Source organism: Balaenoptera acutorostrata, chromosome 7 (genome assembly GCF_949987535.1).
Source record: "Balaenoptera acutorostrata chromosome 7, mBalAcu1.1, whole genome shotgun sequence".
Classification (NCBI taxonomy): Eukaryota; Metazoa; Chordata; class Mammalia; order Artiodactyla; family Balaenopteridae; genus Balaenoptera; species Balaenoptera acutorostrata.
This window is the reverse complement of record NC_080070.1, coordinates 48,895,513-48,923,299: the sequence shown is the minus strand read 5'-3', so window position 1 is coordinate 48,923,299 and position 27,787 is coordinate 48,895,513. Positions and strand designations below refer to the sequence as shown.

At 40.8% G+C, this 27,787-nt stretch overlaps 1 protein-coding gene across 1 annotated transcript in view; it reads right to left on the bottom strand.

Moving 5' to 3' along the window:
• The window catches only part of TRIL (TLR4 interactor with leucine rich repeats), an 85,828-nt gene that overhangs the window by 52,100 nt on the left and 5,941 nt on the right, over positions 1-27,787 (bottom strand). Inside the window, exon 2 of the mRNA XM_007193503.3 lies at positions 17,697-17,802. The gene's annotated coding sequence lies outside the window, so the exon portion shown is untranslated. The remainder of the gene's footprint in view (positions 1-17,696; positions 17,803-27,787) is intronic.

The following is a 27,787-nucleotide window of genomic DNA, read 5'->3' as shown; positions in this document are numbered from 1 at the left end:
CCTGAGACTAGATGTGAAATTTGAAGAAGTGAATGAAGCTGAAGCCTCCTGCCTTCTTTAGCTCAGGCCACTGTGAGTTCTAGGAGTCACTGAGGACTCCAGGGCAGCAGAGGAAGCCAGGTTGCAATCAGAAAGCATTTCTAATTAAGCATCTTTGGTACACTGCCTAAAGAGGTCTTCAAGAGAAAGGACCGAAGCCTCCAAGTTTCTAGTAATTTGTTGTGATTTATTTTTTCATTCTCAGTAAATATTCTCCATCATGCCTAATTTTGTACTTGTCATTGTATAGCTTTTTTTTTGTTTTTTTTAAAGAGAGAGTTCCTGGGCTTCCCTGGTGGCGCGCAGTGGTTGAGAATCTGCCTGCCAATGCAGGGGACACGGGTTCGAGCCCTGGTCTGGGAAGATCCCGCATGCCACGGAGCAACTAGGCCCGTGTGCCACAACTACTGAGCCTGCGCGTCTGGAGCCTGTGCTCCTCAACAAGAGAGGCCGCGATAGTGAGAGGCCCATGCACCGCGATGAAGAGTGGCCCCCGTTTGCCACAACTAGAGAAAGCCCTTGCACAGAAACGAAGACCCAACACAGCCAAAAATAAATAAATTAATTAATTAATTATTTTTTTTTAAAAAAAGAGAGAGTTCCCCAAATTGTATACGCTTCAGTCTTCACAAAGTCAGGATCTGCCCCTGCCTGTGCCTTTGTTAAATATTTTGCCTCTCATCTCCTAAGAGGCTGAAACAATTTCTCACAAATCTTCAGGATGTCATGGCTTAACAGAGTGCCTGAAACACAGCTGTCCTGGAAAAGGAGAGGGAAGGAAAGAAAAAAGGAATGGAGAGAAGGAAATGGACAGGATTATATGTAGTTGGAAATCGGTTTGATCCATGGAGGGAGAGTCAGCACTGTTAAGAGCATTTTTTTTAAAAAAAAAAGCAACCTTCTAAATAAACTGGATCTCTGCTCTTCTGATAATTCTAGCACACTTAGGACAGCTTCAATAGACTATCCAATAATAAGCCAAAAGGCTCACTTTATCAGGGCCTCCGTATGGCTAGAGACAAGATCTAGACTTTATTCCTGTGATTTTTTTGGACATTTTGTTAACAAGAATTACACGATTATATTAACCACTGATGATCAATCATGTATTACTTGGCCCTCATCCAGTTGGAGGGTCTTGAAATTCCTTAAACAACTCAGCCACTTGTTCTAGAAGTTTGCAGCAGCCCTGTCTCCTTTGTCACACAGTAGCTGCCCCCAGTCATCTTGGGTGCTGTGTTTACAGAGCTTTAACTGTCATTTAGATCCTTGGATCTGAGGATGGGTAATGTAACTGCTATTCCAACTTCATTGGCCCAAGTTACCTGGGTTCACCATCTATGAGGATCATACTGACAAGTTCATTGATGATAACCCTTCTTTTATACCTCCATAGATGTCATCTTTTCTTTCAGTTAGTATCTATCTCCAGAGTATTGGGGCTCAGGCTCATGTCAACTTGGGGTGTCAGAGTCATACTAAGTAAAATGACAAGGGAAAAAAGGTTAAACAAGCTTCAGAAATATAAACAAACACATAGGAAATGCTTATTCTTTCCATTTTTTAAGTAAAACATCTACGCTTGTTTTATGGTCTTAAAACACAAGCTGCTGCTTAATCAAGTCATTCACATTAAGAGACAAGAAAAGAGGAGAGATTTTTTTTCAAATGTGGGGCATTTAAAGGAAGTAGTGGAGTGTCTTCATCTGGTGTATGTTCATGTAAAGTAGAAATAAACAAGTGCATGTTTATTCTATTAAGCCTATAAATCTTAAGGGAACCCAGCTGCTGCCCATCTCCAAGGCTTCTGCAAATTTCCTGTTCGTAATGTCTGACCTACCAGGCTCTTTGTTATTTGTTGTTCTTTGTTTGTATGGCCTAAACTCAGAACTACATTAATAGCTCTAGTCTACAATTAAACTTCTGGGTCATTTGTTTTACCTAATTGTTAAGAGAAAGTCTAGCTCCCATAGTCTTGAATAAAATTTTATTTTATGGAAATAGGAAACACCCTTTGCAAAAAAAGTAAATATCTATCATGAACTCACCATCCAAGCTTGGGTGGGTTGATGTTTGAGCATTATATTTTGAGACAGGTAAATATATAATTGAAGCCCACATGTAGATGTGAAGTTACTTTTAAAAATATCCTCCTTGAAGACGAGGTTTAACTCTGTAGACTAGCTTTCTTTGTCTCCATTCTCTTGGTTTTCATCTTTTTTTTTTTTAATAAAGCTACCCTCAAAAGCTTTATAGGATTACTAATTACCCAATGTCACCTACTGACAGAAGAAAGCCATTAGAATGGTCTCTAGTTACCTGAAATTCAAGTCGGCTTGCCAAAGCTCTTAAGATGACAAATACATGCATTTGTTGGGCTGCTCCTGACCCACGGGGTTAACTAAATGATCTGGAGGTGGGTGAGGAGGATACAGGGGCCCTTGCAAAGCAGCGCTCTCCCCCGGGGAGGAAAGACATCCTGGGGAAGTTTCTGAGGTCCAGCTTAAAAAAACAAACAACAAATTATCTATATTTTTTCAGCTGAATCATTTCTTTTCACGTAGCAACTCTCTTCAGGGCATTCATAAAACGCTTCTCGTCGGATATTTCTAGCTACAGGATGCTCTTTTTATTTAAAATGGAAGCAGCTTTGAATTCTCTCCGCAAAGAAGAGGCCCAGAACGCCGGCGGGAAGGAGCAAGGGGTCATGGGCTGCTGGGATGCGCAGGAGTGGGGTCGCAGGAAGGCCGGGTGGGGCTCGGGGAGGAACGGGCGCGGCTGGACGAAGGCGTCCACGTATCACAACGAGGCTGAGGCAGAAGCTACAGTGTTCTTTGCACCCGCCCACTTCCCCAGTCCCCTCCTTGGCTTCATTCTTAAAAGCAATTTCAGGAGCGCCTTTCTTCTGTGCGCTACAAAACGAAGTGGCCGCTAGAGGGCAATATGGTGCAAGACAGGAGCTTGGTCTCACCGCGAGGTGAAATAATAGCCATATAGATAAACAAAATAAAACAGACAGGCGTTGCAAAGAAGTGTGCTGAGTATGCTTTCCAATCCTTCTTCTCCATACACTCCCCAAAATATCAAAAATTAAGTGAGTGATAAAGTACTGTGGATGCTAATCCATCATTTTTTCTCTTAGGCTCTGAGAATTAGAAGGAATTTTAGAGAAAATCTCAACTCCTCAACCTCAAAACAGTCTAATTTCTGGAAGCGTTCTCTGCTCATAAACCCAAATTACACGATCAAAGAAGTGGAACTCAACCAGGGGGGTTTTGCTCCTGAAAATGTCGATAGTGCAGAGGTTGAGGAATCCTGGTCCAAGGCGACAGCACAGCTTTTAGATGCATTTCTACCCAGGGATGTAATCTAGTCCTGCAGCATTTTAAACCAGACACACTCTTCTTGTTGTCTATATGCATCTCCTATGCACTGTGCATCTTTTCCCTAAGTAGACCTGTCAGTCTGACTGACATGTATTGAGCAGATAAGCTGGTTTTTCAGATCCCTGCCAGACCCGCGAGACCCCTCCACTGCACTTCACTCCTTCATCTCAGGAGTGGTGAAGCGCTTGGGGAAACCTCCGTGTCCCCAGAAAAGCTGTCACCAGCTGCCCCCTCACCACACCCGGACTCCGGGGTCCTGGACTGACAGCAGTGGATCCCCTGGCCCTGCCCCCGGAGGTGGCCAAGCCAGTGGGCAGGAGATCAACTCTACCCCAAGGCACTCTGGTCTGGGTTTCTACCATTTGTAAGCTGTGTGATCTTAAACAAGTCACTTAGCCTCACCTGTAAAATGGGGATGATAACAGCACCAGCCCCATAAGGGTGACGTGAGGAGCAGATGAGCTAATATATGGAAATCCCAGTAGGTCTGTAAACATGAGACATTTCCCTCTTCTCCCCCATAGTGCATGATCCACTTTTTGTTTCTTCTCTCACAGGGCTTCGTCCAAGTGCATGTGCAACTTCTGTCATTGTCTCATCATTTAATTGTTTAAAAAATACTTATTTTATATGTCATTACTATATGTTTCACCTTATTATTAGCGCTTTCAACTATTTTGCCCAGAGACAGTGCAGAGCAGTGATTGCAAACTCTAGCCCCAGATTGCCTGAGACTGAATCTCTCTCTGCCTGTCTCTAGATTTCTGATCTTGAACAAGTTACTTAACCTCCCTATGCCTCAGTTTTCTCATCTCTAAAATGGGTGTGATAATAGTACCCATTGTTATAAGATTAAATTAATATTGTTAAAGTATCTGGGGCAGTGCCTGGCACATAGTAAGTACTAAATAAGATATATGTAAGTGAAAACAACAGTGATGAGGTTAATACTATTTCCCCAGTACCTAAAAACAGAACCCAAATGTGCCAGAATAACAAATGATGGAATGGCTGAGACTAAACTTAGAGGGCAAGAACTCCAAGGTCATCCATTCTCTGTGGGCGGGGGCTTGAGGGGAAATCTTCCTTTCCATCTACGAACATTTGTGTGCAGGAAATGCACGTCTGGTCCAATCCTCTAATTTTACCAAGAAGACAAATTGAGCACGACGTAGTCAGTGCTGCCTTGTTCAGAGGGAGGAAGACCAGGACCTGGGCTAGACCCGCAGCTGGCTACCCTTCTCCCTCCATTTAGTGAGTTCCATAACTGCAGTATTGATCTGACACTGTTATGAACCTTCTCCGAGACTTGCAACCCAGCTTCCCCACAGCCTGAAGCGGCATTATGTTTCTTACCATGTGGCCCTCCGAGGACGTTTGATGTCTCAGGGGCACAAAATTCAAAGTATCTAGAAAATAATAGCTGATTTTTTTTTCTTCTACCAGTGGGTTTCACCTCAACTAGAATACCATTAATACCACTGAAAGAGAAATTAAAAGGAAATAAAATCAGTAAACACACCACAAGAAGGACATTATGGAATTGTTCTTTAAAAATCTGCTGTCCTTCAAGGGTCACTCCAATAACAACCTGTACTTCCCAAATGTGTTCTGTATAGTGCTGGCTTATTTCTCTCTCCAGTCTATGAAATCTAAGGGCAGGGACTGTCACCATGAACCCTGTGCCCATAGCAGCCAGAGCACAGTGTCAGGCACACAGCAAATCTTACAAATATTTGCTGCTGCCTTGGAGGATGATGTGGACCCAGGCCCACGAGGACAGCATTTCCCAGAGTGTGGCATGTGGACCACTGCTCTCCCTCAGATTTTAAGTAGAAAGAGAGATGATTTTAGATAGGACATGGACAAGGTATTAAACAACATTGAATTATATAATGAGAAAGTTATCCCTCTTTCAATCATCCTTCTATCTTTCTGATTCCTTCAGGGAGAAATTTTCCATTGGTGCTAATATGTTTTAGGATGTCTTCAACTCTTCTTTCTCCACCCCCACCCCCAACATCTCAGACAAACTAAATAAACCTAAGAATCAGAATGTTTAGCAGGCAAAAATATCTACCAAGAATTTAATACACTGTCCTCATTACATCTGTTTATGACCGTCTCTTATTCACAGCAAGTGACAACATCAGTTTTCCATTTTCCATCCTTGCGGCAGAAGCAGTTGTGCTTGGCAAATATCCCACAAAACTCTGCTCCCCTTCCCTCTGCAGTCAGGAGGGACCATGTGACTGATGTTTACCTGTGAGATGCGGGTGGAAACATCTGAGGACACAGCAGACACTATCCTGCCCACTCTGCACACGTGAACTCATTTAATCCTCAGAGCAGACAAATGCAGAAACCGTTATGTTATTAACCCCTTAACACTGATGAGAAAACCAAGACTTCGCTGGAGAGGGTGAGTAACTTCTTAGAAGTTACTAAGTCACTCGGTCACTAAGTGGGGGGCGGGGGGCAGAACTCAAAGTCAAGTGCATGTGGGCACGGAGCCCGCAGCCACCATGCTTCCTTCCTCCCGGAAAGGACAGGCTGCTAGGGAAGGCAAGCTGTGGGTTGTTATTGACTCCTCGATGTGGTTCTTTGGACTGTCACACAGCCCCAGATTTTTAAACCAAGTCTGGCTTCACAGGGTTAATCTGAATAATCTGAATCGGGCAGGGTTGGACAGGCAGGCGAAGGCCAGCACTGCCAGAGTGCAGCACGCCGCTACTTAGCAACGGGGAAAACAAGGGGGGCGCTGCAGAAGGGAGGGGAAATGAGCCTCAGGGGTGGGTGGAGGAAAGAGGGCAGGCGGGGGAGGGGTTGGATCCTGCCGAATCTGGGAGGTTGTGAGCGGGATGGGCACTGAGGGCTTCGGCCCTTGCAAGCCAGGAGAGGATCTTGTGGGGAGGACACGCCCACGGCCAAGGGCTTTCCTGTAAAGCAAGAAAGGCTCTGCTAGCCTTGGAGGATGACAGGGCTAGCAGAGCCATCTGTTTTGACACCCAGACCCTATGTCTCTTTGGTGCTCTCTCCCTGGCCTTATGGATGGTATAGGTGATATCGGGATTTTGAACATTTTAACGTGAATGCTGTTCACTTAACTAATCTGAACACGTTCTCCTTATTATTCTCAACTGGTCACTCTGCTTATGAGGTGCCAGGGCCAACAAGGAAGGCAGAAAATGGAAATCCCTGGTCATCTAAGTTCAACTTAACCTCGGCATATAGGTGGCCTGTAGATGGTGAGCAGAGGTACCAGCCCTCAAAGGCACTAGACTGTGGAAGCACGGCCTGAGGACGGGCCAGAGAGAGAACGCAACTCTCCAAAGCCAAAGTCTGCTGAGACCCTTGACAGGAGAAAATTCCAGATTAGCAAGAAAGCCCCAAGGAAGGCCCATCCATCCAGGAAAAAAGTATGGGCCGTTTCAAACTTCCAACTAAAATGTGTGAGGAGGTAAAATGGATACCCCTATCCCTCCTTAGTGTGGGTTATTTCTGTTCTGTTATACAATTAGAGAGATACAGAGAAGCTGCACCTCAAACACCTCCATGAAAATTGTATTATATTTCCAAGGAATTATTTTTAATTTTGTAAAGGGTGATAAAGATACTGTGTTTATGTTTTTCTTTTTAAAAAGAGGCATTTTGAAGTAGGATAAGATGATGTGATGTCTGGGATAAGCTTTAAAATAATTCAACAAAGAATAAAAAAGAAAAAGGAAATGTTGCAAATCATTGATAATTGTTTATCTGAGTAATGAATCTTTGAGGCTTGTACTATTCCTACTATTGTACTATCCCTACTACTTTTATGTGTGTTTGAAATTCATCATGAAAAATAAAACGTATTCATGGAACAGACACCAAAAAAACTTGCCAAGGTGCCCAGGATATATTCCTTTGGTTTGAGTAACGTCAAAACATCTGAAACAAATTTCAACAAAACCTTCATGCCTAAAATCTCTGTGCTTTAACAGTCACTTTGTGAAAATTGATAAATCAGGTGATATTGTTATTAATGTAGGGAATTAGGAGAATGACAAATGAAGAAAAATGTGTTTTTGAAAGAAAAAATAGAGGCTGGGTACCAGGAAGCTGGTAAAGGAGGATGTAAAGTGCAGAAACTACACTGTGGGTTTCAGGAAGTTGGCAGAATGTCTTCTCAAAGGAGTTCTCTGATGGAAATAAAGTACCATGGATGGAAGACCAGCATATCTGGGCACTACTCTGGTCCTTGCCACTAACTTGTTGTCTGTCTTTGGGCATCTCATTTGTGTATTTATTCGTCAAACATCTGAAACACCAAAGTGGGGAGAAAGACCCAAATGGCACTATCCAGTCCCGGGCTGCTCAGCATCTCTGGGATTGGATGCTGACTAACCAAGCCCCATTTAGCGTGGTCCAGTGCTGAGTGCGCACTATGGAAGGCACGATGGGGTTGCTGAGGCCCCAGGGGAATGCAGAAGGATGAAGAAGAGAGTGGCATGTGTAAAAAGGGGAGACAGGGTATTGCAGGGGGAAGGAACTGCACGAACAAATTTATGGAAGCGTGATACAGATCTTCACGGATCTAACACGGCTGCAGCGCAGGGTGTTTTAGGGAGGTGCCAGGGGACACAGCTAGAGAAGTAGGTGAGGCTCAGATCCATATGACAATTCACTCAACACATAACTATTGAGTTCTTACTATGGACCAGGCAGTGTGCCAGGGATGGGATACAGCAGCGAGAAAGTTAGAGAAAAATACCCAACTTGGCAGAAATTACCTTGGTGCAGGTGAAGAAAAAGACCATAAAGGAGGCAAATGAAGATAAGAGTCTATCAGCCAACAAGCTGACAAGTGCAGTGTGGTATCGAAACACACCAGTGGGGGGGAGAGGGGGGAATGAGGGGTGGGGAGAAAGATAAGGAGTGTCAAGGGTGTTTGGTTTCAGTTTGAATATTTGAAACATGTTCTGAAGGAAGAGAGGAATGAGCTTTGCTGGTAGCTGGGGGAAAAACATTCTGGAAAGAGGTTTTAGGACCTCACATACTAAGAGGGAAACCTTTGTCCTCACAGCTATGGAAACAATGGATTTTATTCCAAGGATCCAAACCATCAAATTTCAGTCTGTAAAGGACCATTTTCATAGTTCTATACAGCAGGTAGGTAGAAGGAGGCTGGGAGACCAATTGGGAAACAATTCCAGAAAATTCCAGAAAAGACACTCTAAGGGTATAAATTAGAAGGAGTTGGGGAGGGGGGGTGCAGTGCAAGAACATACAGAGAAGAACTCCAAGGTGGTAGGATCCCCGTGACACTGGCTGGGGAGGAGGAGGCAGGGGGGATGGAGGTTCCGATGACCCCTGTTCTGATTCTCACAGAGGGGAGGGCTATGGGGCAGGTTTGAGTTGGCCACCTACTAACCTTGCCCGATCCTTGGTCACATGTCTTACCACCAGGGACACAACTCTCACCAGGACAAGAAGGGCCAGTCCACACCCAGGGCTGCCAGCAGCCACCCTAGCACACGGAGGGTCACTCTTCCTGCTCGTGGTCAGCATCTCTCCACGTCACACAGCATGGCCTCACTCCCCGGGGAAGGATGCACCCACACCACCAGCTGCAAATCTTGCTTATTTTGAAAGGAACACCCTATCCTAAAAGGCGCACGGCAATGAAAATTTCCAAGTAGAGGAGAATGCCACTGTGTCTGTGAATTACCAGAGCCACGTTTTGTTTGCTGGGGCAGGTTGCCGTACAGCCATTTGTATCCGTTCTGCTCCATTAGGCTAACTTGTTTTCAGATATAAATTAAAGCTGATGTCCCGAACCCACTGTGCTGCCTCTTCACACAAACACCCCCTTCCGTGGTGAATGAGTTAGTAGGTTTGGTAGATGCAGAAGGTATTTCTTTGATTTAATATTCAAGCTAAACAAGAAAAACTGCCCACTGGAGCACAGAAATAAGTATGCAGTATAATAGCAAGTGGTCCACGCAAAAGCCACATGCCTGGGGCAGGTCAAAGGTCTAACTGCTTCCTGATGCGGCATTTGCTGTTACACTTTCTGCATCAAAGAGCACTTGGCCACTGAGAAGATGCAGCAGGAATCCTCCTGCCCCTGGGCCATATGCAGGAGTGTTCAAAGCATAGGAGTCACCCTGAGAGGCCTGTAGCCATCTGGGCAGGCAGGGCTGGTTAATATAAGCCCCCTCCATGGCTGTAATCGCCTAGGATGGCAGAAAGTTCTCTGTCCCTGACATCTTTCCATACATCTGCCTGGTTACCACCATCACCACCACTGGTGACTTCATTAAGTTAAGGCAATGGCTCTTGACTAGGGGTCAACAGGACTGGCTACATATTTTGTTGGACCCAGTGCAAAGTGAAAATATGGGGCCCTTTGTCCAAAAAGTAGGGAAAAAGTGCAGTTGAACAAAAATATAACTGTTTTTCCTTCTTCTCTAGTCTCTACCTCAACTTGTTAGGGTATTTTTAACTTGCTATTTAATGTCATGCTAAGTAAAGAAAACTTTAAAATTTAAAGTGTCCACGTGGGGCTTCCCTGGTGGCGCAGTGGTTGAGAATCTGCCTGCTAATGCAGGGGACACGGGTTCGAGCCCTGGTCTGGGAGGATCCCACATGCCGCGGAGCAACTAGGCCCGTGAGCCACAACTGCTGAGCCTGCGCGTCTGGAGCCCGTGCTCCGCAACAAGAGTGGCCGTGATAGTGAGAGGCCCGCGCACCACGATGAAGAGTGGCCCCCGCTTGCCGCAACTAGAGGAAGCCCTTGCACAGAAACGAAGACCCAACAGAGCCAATAAATAAATAAATAAATAATTAAAGGTGCTAATAATTTTAAAAAAAAAACAACTTTAAAGTGTTCATGTGAATTTCACTGTTCATCTTTACACAATGCAATGCTAGTTTTAAAGGCAAATAGAAGTGCATTTAACTCATACATGAAACCATCAAAATTACACAGCTTCCGTTTCATAGCTCATGCATGCATATGTATTTCATTCTTACCAGAATGGTGGAAATGTTGCACAAAATGAACTCAAATCGCTTCTTGATCACAGGCCTTCTACCGACGCTCTCTGCCTTTTGCTTACTGAGAATTAAGGAAAGAAAAAGGAACTACAGGCTGTCCTGTCTTTCCCTTTCCTTCTCTGTTACTGTGTCCAGGGTAAGTGGTGGCCTCATACAGTTCATAATAACTGATCAGTGTTAGTTTCTTAGTTTTGACAGATGTATCATGGTTGTGTAAGTTCATAACTTCAGAGGGAAATAGGTTAGAGAACGTATATGGGACCTCTCTGTATTAACTTTGCAACTTATATGTAAATCTAAAATTATTCCAAGATAAAAAGCTTATTAAAAAGAGAAAAGACTTTTGTAGCACACACCTTGTCAAGAATTACTGGGTTAAAAAGGAAAAAAAGAAAGCATTTAAGGCATGACAGCAGCATTTCTCTAACTTGCCTGATAAGCTTCACCTGGGATGAATTCCTATACCCATTTCTAGACGATTCTGATTTATTCGATCTGTAGTGGGTCCCAGGATTGGATTTTTTTTTTTAATTTTTATTGGAGTATAGTTGATTTACAATGTTGTTACTTTCTGCTGTACAGCAAGGTGAATCAGTTATACATACACGTATATCAGGATGGGATTTTCAACAAGCACTCACGCTGAGAAGTCTTAGCAGACAAATTCGGGAAATATCGCATGAGAGTGCAGTGGAACTAGCATAGTTTTAAGAGTCAGGCAAACTTGGGGCCACACTCCAGCTGTGTGGCCTTTTCTTACCAGATTTTTTTACTTACCAGCTATGTGACCTTTTAAGCACTGACTTAACTTCTTAGAAAATCAGTAGTAATAGGGCCTTACTGTAGTAACATTTAAATGAAGTACCTACAAAAATACCTAGCACAGGGCTTGACATGCCATGAGTTATAATTGGCACAAACACCTGGTATTCTGATTTCTCCTTCTAAGGAGAACGTGAGGTTAACGAACTGTGACCGTAGTTCTTTAAACAAGTTACACAAAGACCCATGCCTTTTTTCCAGAAGATAACTAACACCAAGAAAATAGGGGGTATAATCTCTTCAAGTGTCCCTTTATTTAGAGATTGTGCTTGCTCGTCCATTTTCTGGTAGACAATAGAGAGACAGTTGCCCTTCATCGTGCCAGATGACAAGAGAGTCAGACTGGACATTTCCACAGGCTTTTGCCCTGAGGGAAGGTCGCTTGCGCAAGCACAGCTGTGGCAGGAGCAGAACCCTCTGTGTGTCCTCCTTCCCCACCGGCCACCCCAGTGCAGGCCCCAGAACAGCTGGGGCACTGGAGGAAATCCCTCCTTTGACAGAGGCCAAGAAGCAGTGTGGGTAAAATATGAACACTGCTTAGCGCTATATTTCATGGGAAATAAAAAGACAGTAAAATCCTTTGGCTGCTTTTTGTCTCCGGATGTCCTGAAACTTCTGGTCTCTTTGTGATGGAAAGAATCGCCCCCTAATTGAGACAAGCCCTAAGATAGTGTGCCACAAATTCTCTCACCCCTGATAAAATAATACATTAAATTTTTATCATGTCTGCACATCTTAGAAGAAAATCTTTCATAGTGCTGAGAAGAGGGACGTGTCGCAGGCATTGGCCAAGAAGCAAATGAGACGAAGAGGTAATGAAGATTTGAAGCTTAAGAGGTAACATCCAGGGGGCTTCCCTGGTGGCGCAGTAGTTGAGAGTCTGCCTGCCAATGCAGGGGACATGGGTTCGAGCCCTGGACCGGGAAGATCCCACATGCCGCGGAGCAACTAGGCCCGTGAGCCACAACTACTGAGCCTGCGCGTCTGGAGCCTGTGCTCCGCAACAAGACAGGCCGCGAGAGTGAGAGGCCCGCGCACCGCGATGAAGAGTGGCCCCCGCCTGCCGCAGCTAGAGAAAGCCCTCGCACAGAAACGAGGACCCAACACAGCCAAAAAAAAATAATAAAAATAAATAAATAAATAAATTTAAAAAAAAAAAGAAGTAACATCCATAAACAACAAGGTCCTACTACATGGCACGGGGACTATATTCAATATCCTGAGATAAACCACAATGTAAAAGAATATTAAATATATATCTGAATCACTTTGCTGTATAGCAGAAATTAACACAACATTATAAATCAACTAGACTTCAATAAAAAAGTTTTTTAAATAAAAAATGTTTTTTAAAGAAGAGGCAGCACCTGGCACAAGGTCTTATAGAGAGGACACATGCAAGATCTGGGGGGAGACCAAAAGGGAAATGGAGGGCCATCCTTTATAGAAGGTTTCCCCTTCTACAGTAAGACCGCCCTCAATGCCGGGGCTATTCTAACCATCCTTTCGACACATATGTAATGGGGCCTACCTACCATATTCCAAGTCTCATGATAGATAGCCATTCATGACACTGTTCTCAGATGCCATCCAAGCCCAAGGAAATGTTAGATGGTAATGTAGTTTACACACACACACACACACACACACACACACACACACACACACTAACCTATTGAGAGCAGCCAAAGCAAAAAGGGAGACTTTACTGGGAGACCCTAAGGGTTCCCAATGAAGGGCAATCAGGCTTCACAAGGGTCTGAAAATAGGAAGTGGAGAGTCACTCTGAATCAAGGAAGTGACTCGCCTGGCTCTCCAGGGATGGGCAGTCTCTGGTATCTGCTTCCCTCACCGTCTCTGATTCACGGCAAAATTCCCCCAACCCCTCGCTTTCCACCTCTCTGGACACATGGCTGAAAATGGTGGCCCCAAACTCCAGAGCTCTGCCTTCTCCAAGCTCCGGCCCAACCAAACAACCAGCCCACTTTCCAGTTCCTGGAGCAAGAGTCTACTGTGCCCAGCTTGGGTCATGAGTTGACCAGCCTTGTGGGGTCTCGTAAATTAAGCATGATCCACACTCACTGTCCTTCATGTGGTATGGGAGGTCAGGACCAATTCTCCAAGAAAGGGGCTTGGTCTCAGTAGATACCTCAAAAGACATTTACTGCAGGTGAAAATGTTGTGCTGCTAAGTCAGAAATTTTTTCTAGCACCTTTGACATCTTTTTCATATCTCCTCTGCTCATCAGTTCTGTGTTACCCGCTAGGATGTTGGGATCTGGATGAGAAAGGAAATAAAGTGAAGGAAGACAGCAATAACAAACCATTTTAACGTTAAGATTATCTGCAAAACAGAGATATCCAGACTGCCTGCAATGTTTTTTCTCACTTCACGTGCTTGAAATCCATATTGCAGCAGAAACATCAGTCAATTCTGCAAGTTCCACTTATGGCATGGAGGAGGGAAAAGGTGCCTTTTCCCCAAGAGTGGCCCTCCAGGCCACAACTCACAGGCGGAAGGCACAAACAGGGGAGGCTATAAACTGCTCACAAAGGAAGAAAGACAGAGTGGAAAGGATAGGAATGAAAAAGGATCTGAGGGCAGGAAAGCTGGTTCAAATTAATGAGACAATGCGAGCCTTGACATTCTTGATGGATGTCAGTGGTTAAGTGCTAGCCGGACCTTCTGAGGTTACAACCTCCATTCAAACCTCAGCCTAGGATGGCAACCTGAAACCCAAGGCCATGGGCAGCGAGCATCTGTGAGCCCGGCATGGATTAGTGCCGTGGCCTTGGGAGGCCCCTCCAGGCGTCTGCTTCCTCCCTGTGTACCAATTACCCCCCAAGCCAGGTGTGCTCTGGGGGCAACAACAATACCAAGTAATTAAGACAAAATGTTCTTGGCTGTGTCTCAGGCATATTCCTTGTGACAAGAACAAAGGGTTAGTTGATGAACTAATTTTTGGTGGGGAAAGCAGCAGCGCCTATTATTAAATGAATGCTTAGGATTTTTGTTTGTTTGTTTTTCAATAGCCCCATTATAATTTCAGTTCAGATACTCCAAAGCTCATGTTTCCTAATTTATTATCGCTTGCTGCAGTCCTCTGGGATCCAGTAATTGAATTTTACTGGCGTCATTACCATGTCCACAAACAAGCGAGTCTTCCTGAACTAAATCAGTCAAAGCCTGTTGGCTGGCCCACAGGAGATGTGCCCAGAGTGGGAGCTGATCTCAGCATAGAAAGGCGGGCATGTTTCCCTGGCCGGGGAGACTGGTTACTGCTGGGTGCCAGGGAGGCTGCATGTGGTCAGCTCTGAACATCTGCAGGAGCAGTAGGAACAGAAGAAAAGAAAAATAGGGGGCTCCAAAGACCAGACCCCCCCAAATAACCAGATTATTATCCCACTGCAGTCCAAAATAGACCAGCTTCTGACAGGCGGGATCTACATACTTGGTTAAGAACCAGGAAATTCCACAAGGAGATGTTGAAATTCCATCTTAAAAAAAAAAAAAAAAGCAGATCGACAGCCTACATCCTCTCCTTTTTACATCCAAAACAGGAAAATAAAAATCATAACTTTAGATGCATTTTAGGGCTACATGGACACAGGGTGATCATCTAAGTAAATCCAGTCTCCTCATTTTACACAGGATGCTCAAAAGAAAAAAAAAATTAAAAAAAAGAATTCTTATCTCAATGTGATATTTAAGATTTGTTTTTAAAAAATCCACGTCTTTCAAAGATTTACCTTCAAAAACTTAGGGCAGCAGGGAGGCGGAGTGCAACAAATACAGACAGTAATCAACTGCCACTTGATGCCTATAAGCCCCTGGGCAAGTCGCTGAACTCTAAGGCTTGATTGCTTCATCTGGAAAATGGGAATAATCATACTATGGGCTTCTCCGAGGACTGACATAATGCATACAAGATATCTCACAAAGCATCCGGCGCCCAGTCTTAGCGAAACATCATTCTACCTTGGCATTTGTTAAGGAAATAGATCACTTATCTTGAAAACACTGTACTACTAGGAAAATAAGTGGCTGACAGGATAGGACTGTTCTGATGGACCTGCTCCTTCTCAAATAGTTCCCACTATATTTGAGAGCCCAGGAAAGGAGAAAGGCCCCTCAGGTGAGCACCACCAAATTTATAAAGGCATCAGGCAAAGACTTTGGGTAATTTTGTCTGGGTGGCTGAAATACACACCACTGGGAGTTTGCAAAAGCTATGGGGACTTAGGTGCTCTGACCCACAGATCATATTTCAACTCAGATACTGTCTGTGTCCTCGAAAACATGACTATCCTAATGCACAATGAGGGAACCCTACTACTTCTCCCCACAGGCTTCAGTCTCCCAGGTCCTGATTCTTTGTCAGAAGAAAAAAAGCAACTGCTCCACCATTTCCTCCCCTGTTTCCATGTCCCTTCCCTATATCCTTTAAGTAATAATCAAGAAAATACTCCCAACTAAATCAACCATCAACAGGTTGAATTCTGTTAGGGGCTGAGTTGTGTCTCCCCCTGGACCCCAAAATTCAGACGTTGCACTCCTAACCCCCAGTACTTTAGAATGAGACGTTATCTAGAAATTGGGTCATCGCAGTTGTAATTACTGTTAAGATGAGGTCATATGGAAGTAGGGTAGGCTTTTACTTCAATATGACTGGTGTCCTCATAAAAGGGAGAAATTTAGACACAGGCAGAATGTCACACGAAGATTAAGGCAGAGATCAGGCTGATGCATCTACAAGCTAAGGAAAACCCAAGATTGCCCGAAAACCACGAGCAGCTAGGAGATAGGTGTGGAGCTGATTTTCCCCACAGCCCTCAGAAGGAATCAACCCTGCTGACACCCTGATCTTGGACTTATAGTCTCAGAACTATGAGAAAATACATCTCTGTTGTTTAAGCCAGGCAGTCCATGGTACTTTGTTACAGCAGCCCTAGCAAACAAAACACATGGCAACCACTTTGTTCCGGAAATAAAGCCTCTTTTATCTCCTTAACCTTGTTCCAGGACCACTGTGACCTGAGCACCTAGCACCCTGCTACCCACACCCCCTTCTCCACAACAGCTTCAGGGAACAGGCTTGGTGGTGTCTGTGAACTCAGGTCCCAAAGTTTGCCTCTAAACTCCAGGCCAGGAAGCAGTTAGTACCATGCTGGGGTAGGGGGTTAGGGGGAGACAGCACCAGCATCATCCAAGGTCACATCCCTCACCCCTGGCCTCCCCTCATCGGATGGCAATCATAGCCTGAGAGATGATAACACAGATTATCCATGTTTTGCAGCCTTATTCAGCTCCCTTATAAGGAAAAACTATGCCCCTAGAACTCTTGCAAACTGGAGTAGCTATTATAAATCTGAGCTTGCAGATGAGAGACTGATGTCATCCTCTCTTTTCAGTAAAAATAGAAAAGAGTTAAAAGAGGAAAGAAAATGTAAGAAACCATCTCTAGCTCCCCACCCCCCTCTCTCTTATCAACACACACACACACACACACACACACACACACACACACACACCACCTATACACACGAATTCTTTTCCACTAGCTTGCGTCTCCTTTTATGGATGTGTATTCACAAGAAGACAGATACTAGTTTCTGTCCCCTGGGGTAATGATGATAAGTATGCCAAGGTCAGCAGCTTCATCAGCCACGGAAGCTGCTCACTCTGGCAACCGCAGGTAATCATTCACCTGGTGAGACTGGTTGCCTATACGTCAATTCATGCTTCACCATATCGCTGAAATGTCCCTTATCTCACAAAAACACTTGTCTTACTGTGTCTTTCTGGTGCACAAAGAAATTCATACATGATTGTTTTGCCTTGGATTTTTTTTAAAGTCTTAGTCATGATTTTGTGGGGGAAGAAGTTACTAAAAACCGGGCCTAGGCGGAAAATAACATCAGTGTGTTGACAAAAATATTCTGTTCCACATCCTAGAAAGCAAAAACTCAGGCTTCAGTAGATCCGAAAGATCTTCTATGGAAAATTCCTCCTAGCCTAACTCTCTTCTAATAGGACTAATGCTTAAAATTAAAAAAAAAAAAAAAATCCACTGGCTTTTATTGAGAAGCTACTATGTGAAATGCACCATGTTAGATGATAGGAATACCAACATAAATAAGACACAATTCCAGATTTATTCTAAGCAACATGAAATCTGTACATAGTACACAAAGGGAAGAAATGTATGTTAAATTTCCCAAATGTTCACTTTTTAAGAACTATGTTCCTACATTAAAGGTAGGAAAAGTAGAATCATATGGTACCCCGAGTCAAATATACCATCTTACAGCACCCATCAGTTTTCAACCATCGCTATATAAATGGACATTTGGATGGAATTACAGCTATTAAATGACTTGCCCTGATACACGAGTGTACATGACTTACGTGAACAGTCTGGCATGTGTGTCTCAGTGGGAAAGGTTGAATAGCTGCCTTGCAGCACTCATTAATAAGCAGGTAGCCAGGAACTCTACGTTAAGCTCGCCAGGCTCTGTGGAGACACAAAGAGAAATGCAAAATGGGATTTTTGTCCTAAGGGAGCTCGCAAACCAGTGGAGAGAACTAACCTCACAGCATAAGACAGTGACCCATCCATGTCAAGACAGAGGGAAGCGTTTGTGGCTGTGAGATGGACTACATGTCTCTCATTAAATATTTACAGATGAATAATGTAACTCTGGGTATTGTCCTTGACGTATAGTACAGATTAAGAAAAATGGGCACAAATAAAGGCCAAACTACTTACAGATGATTCTTAAAGTGTTGTATTAGGGGAAAAAAAGACATGTTTGCAGTGAACCTTAAGAACAATCCCCTGATGTTTTATCAGTTGTCCTGTGTGCATGCAAGGCCCCAGAGTGTCAGGATTGACAGCTAGGACTCGAGCCAGCCTGGCTTCCAATCAAGACTCAAACACCTCCCCACTCAGGGATCTTGGTCTGAATATATAACTTCTCTGTGCCTTCATCTCTTATGAGAGGATAGTAATGGTACCTACCTCAGAGAGTTACTGTGAGGACTGACTGAATCAGTGTAGGGAAAGCTCTTAAAACAATGCCTGAAACAAAACTAAATGCCTTCTGTCCCCAAATAGTCAATACTTGAGTCTTACATACCCACTTTATGCAACACTCACTTTAAATCTTTACATACAGGAAATAATACAGATATAAAACCATATAGTGCAGGGAGATCAGCTTGGTGCTTTGTGACCACCTAGAGGGGTGGGATAGGGAGGGTGGGAGGGAGATGCAAGAGGGAGGGGATATGGGGATATATGTATACGTATAGCTGATTCACTTTGTTATAAAGCAGAAACTAACACACCATTGTAAAGCGATTATACTTCAATAAAGATGTTAAAAAAAAAAAAAGATTTAGACAGGAGAGTCTGGAAGGCAAAAAAAGGAGAGTGCATTGCATCTTAAACCAGACAGCTGCTGGATACTGGAGTTAGCTCTTAGAAAAGAGCTCAGTGAAAATAACTGAAGAGGGAAGACTAAGTGCCTTTTGGATCTTGCCTAGTTGCTGTTACTGTGTAGCACTTTGGAAGAAAAATATTGTGTAAATTTACTAAATAAATAAAGCTTTGGCAATGTAAAAAAAACAAAGATAAAAATCTCAGATAGAGCATCTCCCTTCTGTAAGATATTCCACGTTGCCAGTTAATAATAGGCAATATTAAAACTAAGTATTTTTATTTTCTCTGTGACAATGAGCTATTTTTTTGTCATCTAAAAGTTTGAGATCTGGTGATTATTACACAGTATCAGGTTTACACAGTCCTTGCCAGGAGTGGGGCATCTGTGGATTATTCCACTAAACAAGAATCCTACTGTATCTAAGTCTTTGTGTTCCTCCTCCACCAGTTTGGGTTCAGGTTAAGTATTTGTTTAGAGTTCAATGTGAACAATAGAAAGGCATTGGTTTTTACAAGACAGGGCTTCTTCCTAAGCAAATGAAGTATATAGTAAAATGTCTAATTGAGAATTCATGATACCATGATTGATGATGTTCTCAAGCTGACACTGAAAGTCCCAAACATAGGGCTTTAAAAAGTACACAACTCTTCACTCTCCTTCACTTGAACTCTTTCAGATGCTCCCTGCATGTAATCCAATTCATAGAGCTGTTCATTACAAAAGAAATCTCACATTAATTTTATTTGGAAAGGAGTCTCCATGTTTTATATAATGTTGGGGGGTTAAGAGTTAAGTAAAAATAAAACATATTCCTGGGTGCTAATTTGCATTATATTAACATAAATTATTACACAAACTTAAGAACATCCAGGTGTATAAAATCTCCAAAAACACAGTCTGTCAAATCAAGGAAATTTCTTATTTACTACACATAATAAATGCTTCTGAAAATAAACACTTTAAAAAAATCAAGGTTAAACATGCTGTTTGACAAATAAATCTGCATATGACTGAATAAATTTGAAGTCTGTGGTACACTAATAGCAACAAGAAAATCCAAACTCAGCTCAAGTACTGACTTAGTTGATTCAGTTCCTCACTGGTATAGCCTAACAGAAGAAGAGTTGTATCCACTTCTGGGCAAAATTTTATTTGTCTCGGTCTTGCATATTCTTCTGACATGATGTCTAGCATTCATTTATAAGACTTATAAAGCTCAGAAGAAAAAAGCATGATAAAACAGCCTATTGTTTAAATATAAAGGAATCAATAAAACTAGACTCAGATGCCTAGATGTTGAAACTATTAGACAGAGACTTTACTACAACTAAGAATTAACATATTAAAAGATCTAGTGGAAAGTTACACAACATGCATGAACAGATATGGAATTTCAACAGAGAGGAACATTTTTAAAAAGAAACCAGGGCTTCCCTGGTGGCGCAGTGGTTAAGAATGCAGGAGAGACGGGTTCGAGCCCTGGTCCGGGAAGATCCCATGTGCCATGGAGCAACTAAGCCCGTGCGCCACAACTACTGAAGCCCGCACGCCCTAGAGCCCGTGCCCTGCAACAAGAGAAGCCACCTCAATGAGAAGCCTGCACACCACAATGAAGAGTAGCCCCGCTTGCCGCAACTAGAGAAAGCCCGTGTGCAGCAATGAAGACCCAGTGCAGACAAAAATACATATATACATACATACATTAATTAATTAATTAATTTTAAAAAGCATTTATTAAAAAAAAAAAAGAAACCAAAAAAAAAGCTAGGAAAATAAAAAGGTATCAGGGATGAGTAATTCCTTGAATGGCTAATTAGCAGACTAGAAGAGTTGGAAAAAGATTAGTAAACTTAAGGATAGGCCAATAGAGATTATCTAAACTGAATTACAAAGATTTTAAACGTGTAAAAGAAAAAGGAGTACAGAATATCCAAGAGGTACATAGGGAAATAACAAGTGGTCTAACATACACGTAATTAGATTTCCAGGTAAAAGAGAGAAGGAAACCAGAGCAGAATATTTGAAAAACTGTTTCAAATGGCTAAGAATTTCCTAAAACTACTAAAAGACAACCACAGATGCAAGAAGCTCAAAGAGACCTAAGCAGTTTGAACAATGTTTAAAACACATGGACACACCACAAGCAAACTGCTGAAAGACAACTTAAAGAGAAAAATCTTGAATGCAGCTAGAACAAAGACAGACATTATATAGAGAAACCAATGTAATTAGAGCAGACCCCTTGCCAAAAGCTAAGCAAGCTAGAAGACAATAGAGAAACATTTCTAAAGTACTGAAAGAAAAAAAGTCAATGAAGAAATCTCTACACCCTCAAAGAAATATCTCAGAAAATAAAGACATTTTCTGAAAACAAAAGACAAGATAATTCACTGCCAACAGAACTACAAGAAATGTTAAAGGAAGCTCCTCAGGCAGAAGGAAACTGGGACTTACTCTCATAATTATAGAGCACCAGAAATGATTTTTTTAAATGAGAATATATGTATGTATTATAACATATATAATGTTATATATAAGTACATATATTATTTTATATAAACATATATATAATTTCCCCCAAAGAAAACTGAACTGGCTATATTTTTAGCAAGGATAAAGAGAAACATTACATAATGCAAAGGGTTTGTTAGATAATAAGATAAAACAAGCCAAAATAGAGCTTCAAAATACACAAAAACAATTGAGATAACTGAAAGGAGAAACAGACAAACCCACATTATATTGCAGACTTCAAAATTTCTTTCTCAGTAATAGAGCAGATAGACAAAAGAATCAGCAACAAAATAGAAGAGCTGAATAATACTATCAACCAGCCGTATTTACATTTATTAGACACTTTACATAAAATAGCAGAATATATATTCTTTTCATGTGCACATGGAACGTTTATCAATATAGAAAATATTCTGGGCCATAAAACAAATTTCGACAAGTGTAAAAGAATTGAAATCTCTGACCACAAAGGAATCAAACTAGAAATCAACAACAGAATGATATCTGGAAAATCTCCAAATATTTGGAAATTAAACAACACACTTCTCAGGAGAAACCATAATGAAAATCAGAAAATATTTTCAGTTGAATCAAAATTGAAATACAACATAACAAAATTTGTGGGGAAATTGATAGCCTTTATAGTACTAAATGACTGTATTAGTAGAAAAAAAAAGGTCACAATGATCTAAAGTTTTTACATTAAGAAACTAGAAAAAGAAGAGATCCAAAGCAAGGAGAAAGTTGAGAATGATGATGAAGATAAGAGCATAAATCAATAAAATTGAAAAACAATAGTCAATGACATCAATAAAGTCAATGACATCAAAAGCTGACTCTTGTAAAGATCAATAAAATTGACAAACCTTTAGCCAAACCGAAAAGAAGAGAGAAGACACAAATTTCCAATATCCAAAATGAAATAGGGGACATCACTATAGATTCTACTGATATTAAATGAATAATAAGAGAATAGTCTAAACAGCTTTATGCCAATAAATTTGATAATTTTGATGAGATGGGCAAATTCCTTGAAAGACATAAATTACCAAAGCTTATTCAATAATATTAGATAATCTGAAGAGTCCTATATCTATTTAAGAAATTTAATTCATAGTTAAAAACCTTCCCACAAAGAAAACTTCAGGCAAAGAAGTGAACCACCAACATTTAAGGAAGAAATAATGCATATTCTATACACGCTCTTCGAGAAAATAGAAATGGAAGAAACAGTGCTCACTTTATGGAGCTAGCATTGCTCTGGCACCAAAACCAGACATAGACATTACAAGAAAAGAAAACTAGAGACAGATATTCATTATGAACATAAATGAAAAAAATTCTTCTTCACAAAATATGGAGAAGTTGAAACTAGCAATACATAATAAATGATAGCATATCATGACTAAGTGGGATTCATCCTAGAAATTTGTGATTGGTTCAACACTCAAAATATCAATCAATGTTAATTCACCATATCCACAAACTAAAAAGGAAAATAACATGATCGTTTCAATAATGGAGAAAAAGCAACTGACAAAACTCAACATACTTTCATGATAAAAACTCTCAGCAAACTAACTTCCTCATTCTGATAAAGGAAATCTGTTAATATACAAAATCTTGAGCTGACATCATACTTAATGTCAATGATTGACTGTTTTCTCCCTAGGATTAGCAATGAGTCAAGAAAACCTTATCTCACCACCTCTATTCAACATTGGATTGCTGTTCCTAACCAGCACAATAAGGCAAGAGAAAGTTATAAAAGGCAAAAGTAAAACTATCCTTTATCACAGATAATATGACGACATACATAAAATATCCAAAAGAACCTACTAAAAAGCTATTAGAACTAAGTAAGTTTAGCAAGTTCACAAGACACATGGTCAATGTTTAAAAACCAATTGTATTTCTATATGCTAGAAATGGACACCTGGGAATTGAAGTTTTTAAAAAGTACCATTTACAAAAGTATCAAAAACGTGAAATACTTAGAGATAGAGCTGACAATATAGGTGCAAGGTTTGCAGGCTGAAATTATAAAACATTTGTTAGAGAAATTTAAAAGAACTAAATGAATTGAGAGATATACTGTATTCACAGACCAAGAGTCAGTATTAAGATGTCAATTATCACCAGCTGATCTATAAATTTAAGGCAATCCAAATCAAAATCCCACCAGGCTTTTTAACTTTTTTTGGTTGCAATAACAAGCTGATTCTAAAATTTTTATGGAAAATTAAAAAAGCTAAACAGCCAAAATCAACTTTGATAAAGGAGAAAATTTGGATGATTCACACAACTTGATTTCGAGAAAATTTGGTATTGGCACAAAGACAGACATATAGATCAATGGATCAGAATAGAGTTTCAAGAAACAGACCCACACATAGGGTCAATAGATTGTTTTCAACAAAGTTGCAGAGATTTTTCAATGGCGAAAGTATTGTTTCTTCAACAAAAATTGCTGGACCAGTAGATATACCTATGCAAAAAAAAAAAGTTAACTTTGCTGGATTCATACCTCACACCATATAAAAAATCAATTTGAAATGGATTATAGTCCTAAATGTAAAGAAAAATACAGCTAGGAAAATGAAAAGGTAAACCACAGACTGGGAGAAAATATTTGCATAACATATATTTGACAAGGGACTTGTATCCAAAACACATAAAATATTCTTATAACCTCATAAGAATACAAAGAACCCAATAAAAACCAAAAGATTTGAACAAACACTTCACCAAAGATACACAAGTGGCAAATACTTACATGAAAAGATTCTCAATATCATCAGTCATTAGGGAAATACAAATTAAACCAAATAAAATAATACTACACACCTAATAGAATGTCTTTATTGAAACAGGGAAAAACCAAGTGCTGGCAAGTGTGTAAAACAATGTGAAATTTCATATATTGCTGGTGGGAATGCAAAATGGTAGGGCAACTTTGGAAAACAGTTTGGCAGTTTCTTATAAAGTTAAAGACACACTTACCAAACATCCTAACAATCCCACTCCTAGGAATCTACTAAAGAGAAATGAAACACATTTCCATACAAAGACTTGTATGCAAACGTTTTAGCTGCTTTGTTCATAACAGCACCAAATGAAAACAACTCAAATATCCATTAACTGGCGAATAGATAAACAAAGTGTTGTACATCCACACAATGGAATACTACTCAGCAGCGGAAAGGAATGAACTTCTGATTCACACAATAAAATGGATGAATCTTAAAGCATTTTGATGAGGGGAAAAGGCAGACACAAAATGCAACATACTGTATGATTGCATATATATGCAATTCTAGAACAGGCAAAACTATAGGGACAGAAATCAAATCTGTAATTGCCCATGGCTGGAGTCAGGGGGAAGGGGATTGACTACAAAGGAACTTTTTGTGGTGATGGAAATGCTTTATATCTTGATTGGGGTGGTAGCTACATGACTGTATGCATTTGTGAAAACTAATGGAACTGTACACTCAAAAACGGTAAATTGAACTCTACATAAATTATACCTCAATAAACCTTACTTTAAAAAAAGGAAAACAAAATTGAAAAATGGAGAGGGAAAGAAAGAAAAAAAGAGAGAATAACATGACAACTAAATGCAATGCATGATTCTACATTGATCCAAGGGGATAATAGCTAAGGGCATTATTATGACAACTGACAAATTCTGAATATGGAATGTAGATTTGACAATAGCATTTTATTAGCATTAAATTTTCTGATCTTGATAATTGTACTCTGGTTATAATGAGTGACACCAACAAGGTATAAGAAAGAACAGCCTAAGCAGAATTAAGCACAAGGCAAAAACAAACAGAAATTGGTGTGTATGTGTGTGTGTGTCCAGCAATCACAATAGAAATAGAAAAAGCATACAACCAAACAAGGTGTGTGAAGGCACTAGGAGCACATAAATGAGATCTTCCAAGAAGCAAACTATATTCTTCTCAGAGCGAGTCACCCTTTTCCTTGGCACAAAGAGTGTCAGAAAGTCTTTCAAAGGAGATGGGAAGCAGAGGTCAACACCTTCTGAAAAGTGGTTCCAGAGCGGGTGGGGTCAGGGATATACTTAGCCCAGGGATGTACTTAGTCCTTTTTTCTTTGTGGAGCCCTTCCTGAGAATTGGGGAAGTAGTAAGTGTGCAAAGGTAAGAAAAGACACACAAGTAGGTACAGTTTAAATGTATGATAGGCAGTCCCAAAGAAGAAATATAGAGATTCTGCACATGTAGCAAGGGAGCAAAACACTTCAGAGAGAATAACTAGAAAATATCAAACTAAAATTGTTTTAAAAGAAACCCTTCCCACTTCCAGCCTCAACACACACAACCAAAGCCACCATCATCAACAATACAACCACATGATGTGGTTACCATTTAAAAGACAAAAGATTGCTAAAAATAAAACTACTATATGATCTAGCTACCCACTTCTGGGAATTTATTCAAAGAAAACAAAAACACTAACTTGAAAAGATAACTGCACCCCCAATATTCATGGCAGCATTATTTACAGTAGCCAAGATATGGAAACAACCTAAGTCTCCATCGACAGATTAATGGATAAAGAAGATGTGGTGTATATATATATATATATATATATATATATATATATATATATATATACACACACACACACAATGGGTTATTACTTAGCCATAAAAAGAAGGGAATATTCTTAGTGCCACATTTTTTGCATTTTCCTGCTTTTTGTTGGAGATTTTGCTGTTCAAAAGGGCTCCCAAGCACAGTGCAAAAGTGCCGGCTAGTGTCCCTAAGTGCAGAAAGGCTGTGATGTGTCTTGGGGGAAAACACACAAGTTAGATACACTTCCTTCAGGCACGAGTTATGGTGCTGTTGGGCATGAGTTCAATGTTAATAAATTAATGATATATATTAAATAAGGTGTCTTTAAACAGAAACACACATAAAATAAGGGTATATATTGATAGGTTGATGAAAATGTTGTGACCAGAGACTCATAGGAACCTAACCCTGAATTTCTCCTGGGAGCAATGGTTCAGTATTTGCTAATTCAATGTTTGCTGTGACCTTATACAACATAACTTCTGTGAATAAGGAGAACTGACTGTTAGAAGGACACATATCCAACTCACAGTGGTAGTTACTTGAGAAGACAGAGTGTGGGGAAGGAAATCAGGGGTTTTGTCAATAAAGACATTTATTAAGGCTGAAAAAAAAACAGTGCAAAATGTTAACTGTCATTGAATGGTGCTAATATGGGTGTTTGGTATTATTTGCACTCAGTTTAATTTCCTAAAATAAAAATCCTTAGAAAGACACCACAATTGAGAAAGAAAGGAATAAGAGGGTGGTCACCATTAAAAGTATGTCTGCACATGCTACAGTGCACATATACTAAGAGTTAAGTATACAGTCAGCTGTAGGGTAAGCATTACTTCATCAAAAACTGTAACTTGGAAAGGTGAATAATTGCTACTTGGCTACAGCTGGTCTTAACATACAACAGTGCTGCCTGTCTCAGCATTAACTATGGCACAGAGCTAGCATTTATAAAACTTTGGTGAGTTTGAAAGAAATGTTACGAAGTTCCACAGCCAGGAGCTGCTGTTGCTTGCAATGTTGGCACATGACCATTTATTTGTCTAGTGTCCGATGCCAGTTCACAGCCAAATTACAAAGCCACGTTTCTGTGTCCCTACGGAATCACATTGCCTGGAGCTTAAAAATCTCTCAAACATATGTAATGGGATATGTTGGTTGTCTGCCTCAAGATAAAGCAACCAGGTTTCAGGAAGCTACATTTTTTCCTAATTATTTCAGTAGTCAATAAAAGTAAGTATAATCTCCAAAAACTTCAGTCTCCCGTGCAAAATGAAAAGAACACTATTTGCCACATGATTGAGAAGGATGAAGTGACCTGAAATCCCTAGGAAAAAAGCACTTGTGTGTGCAAAGTATCCTTCTGGGTAAACTAAAAGGACACTTGGAAATGCTATCACTAAGTTAATGGGAAGAGGGGCCCTATGTAAGCAAGACCATTTACGCAGCCTTAGTTCCGATCTAAAGGATGAATTAACTTACGCCAACAGTTTACTAAACAAAGGAAAGTTTGCTCAAGTACTAGCATATTCACTTCTTTTTTTTAAGTAATGAGAAAGTATTTCAAGAGCTATCCTTCCACACTAAATTATAGAAGAGTCTCAATTAAACAAAACAAGGGGAAGGGAGAGTCACCGTAATCTCATTATATGAATCTTCTAATTGGTTAGGGCAGAATGCCTTGTCCGTGAAACTTCTAAAATGTATCATACAACTGTCATCCTGCACACAGAATACTGCTACCAATAATACATCTAATATTTATTGAACACTTGCCCTGTAACCGGTGCTAACGTTTTTTACCCATTTATTCCTTAAAATTGCACTATGGAGTCAGGACCCAGGATTCTCATTTTAACTGCTGCAGAAGCTAAGGCGCAAAGAGATTAAGTAAATGGAAAGAATGCAATCTCAGACGACTTAAAATTCTTTCA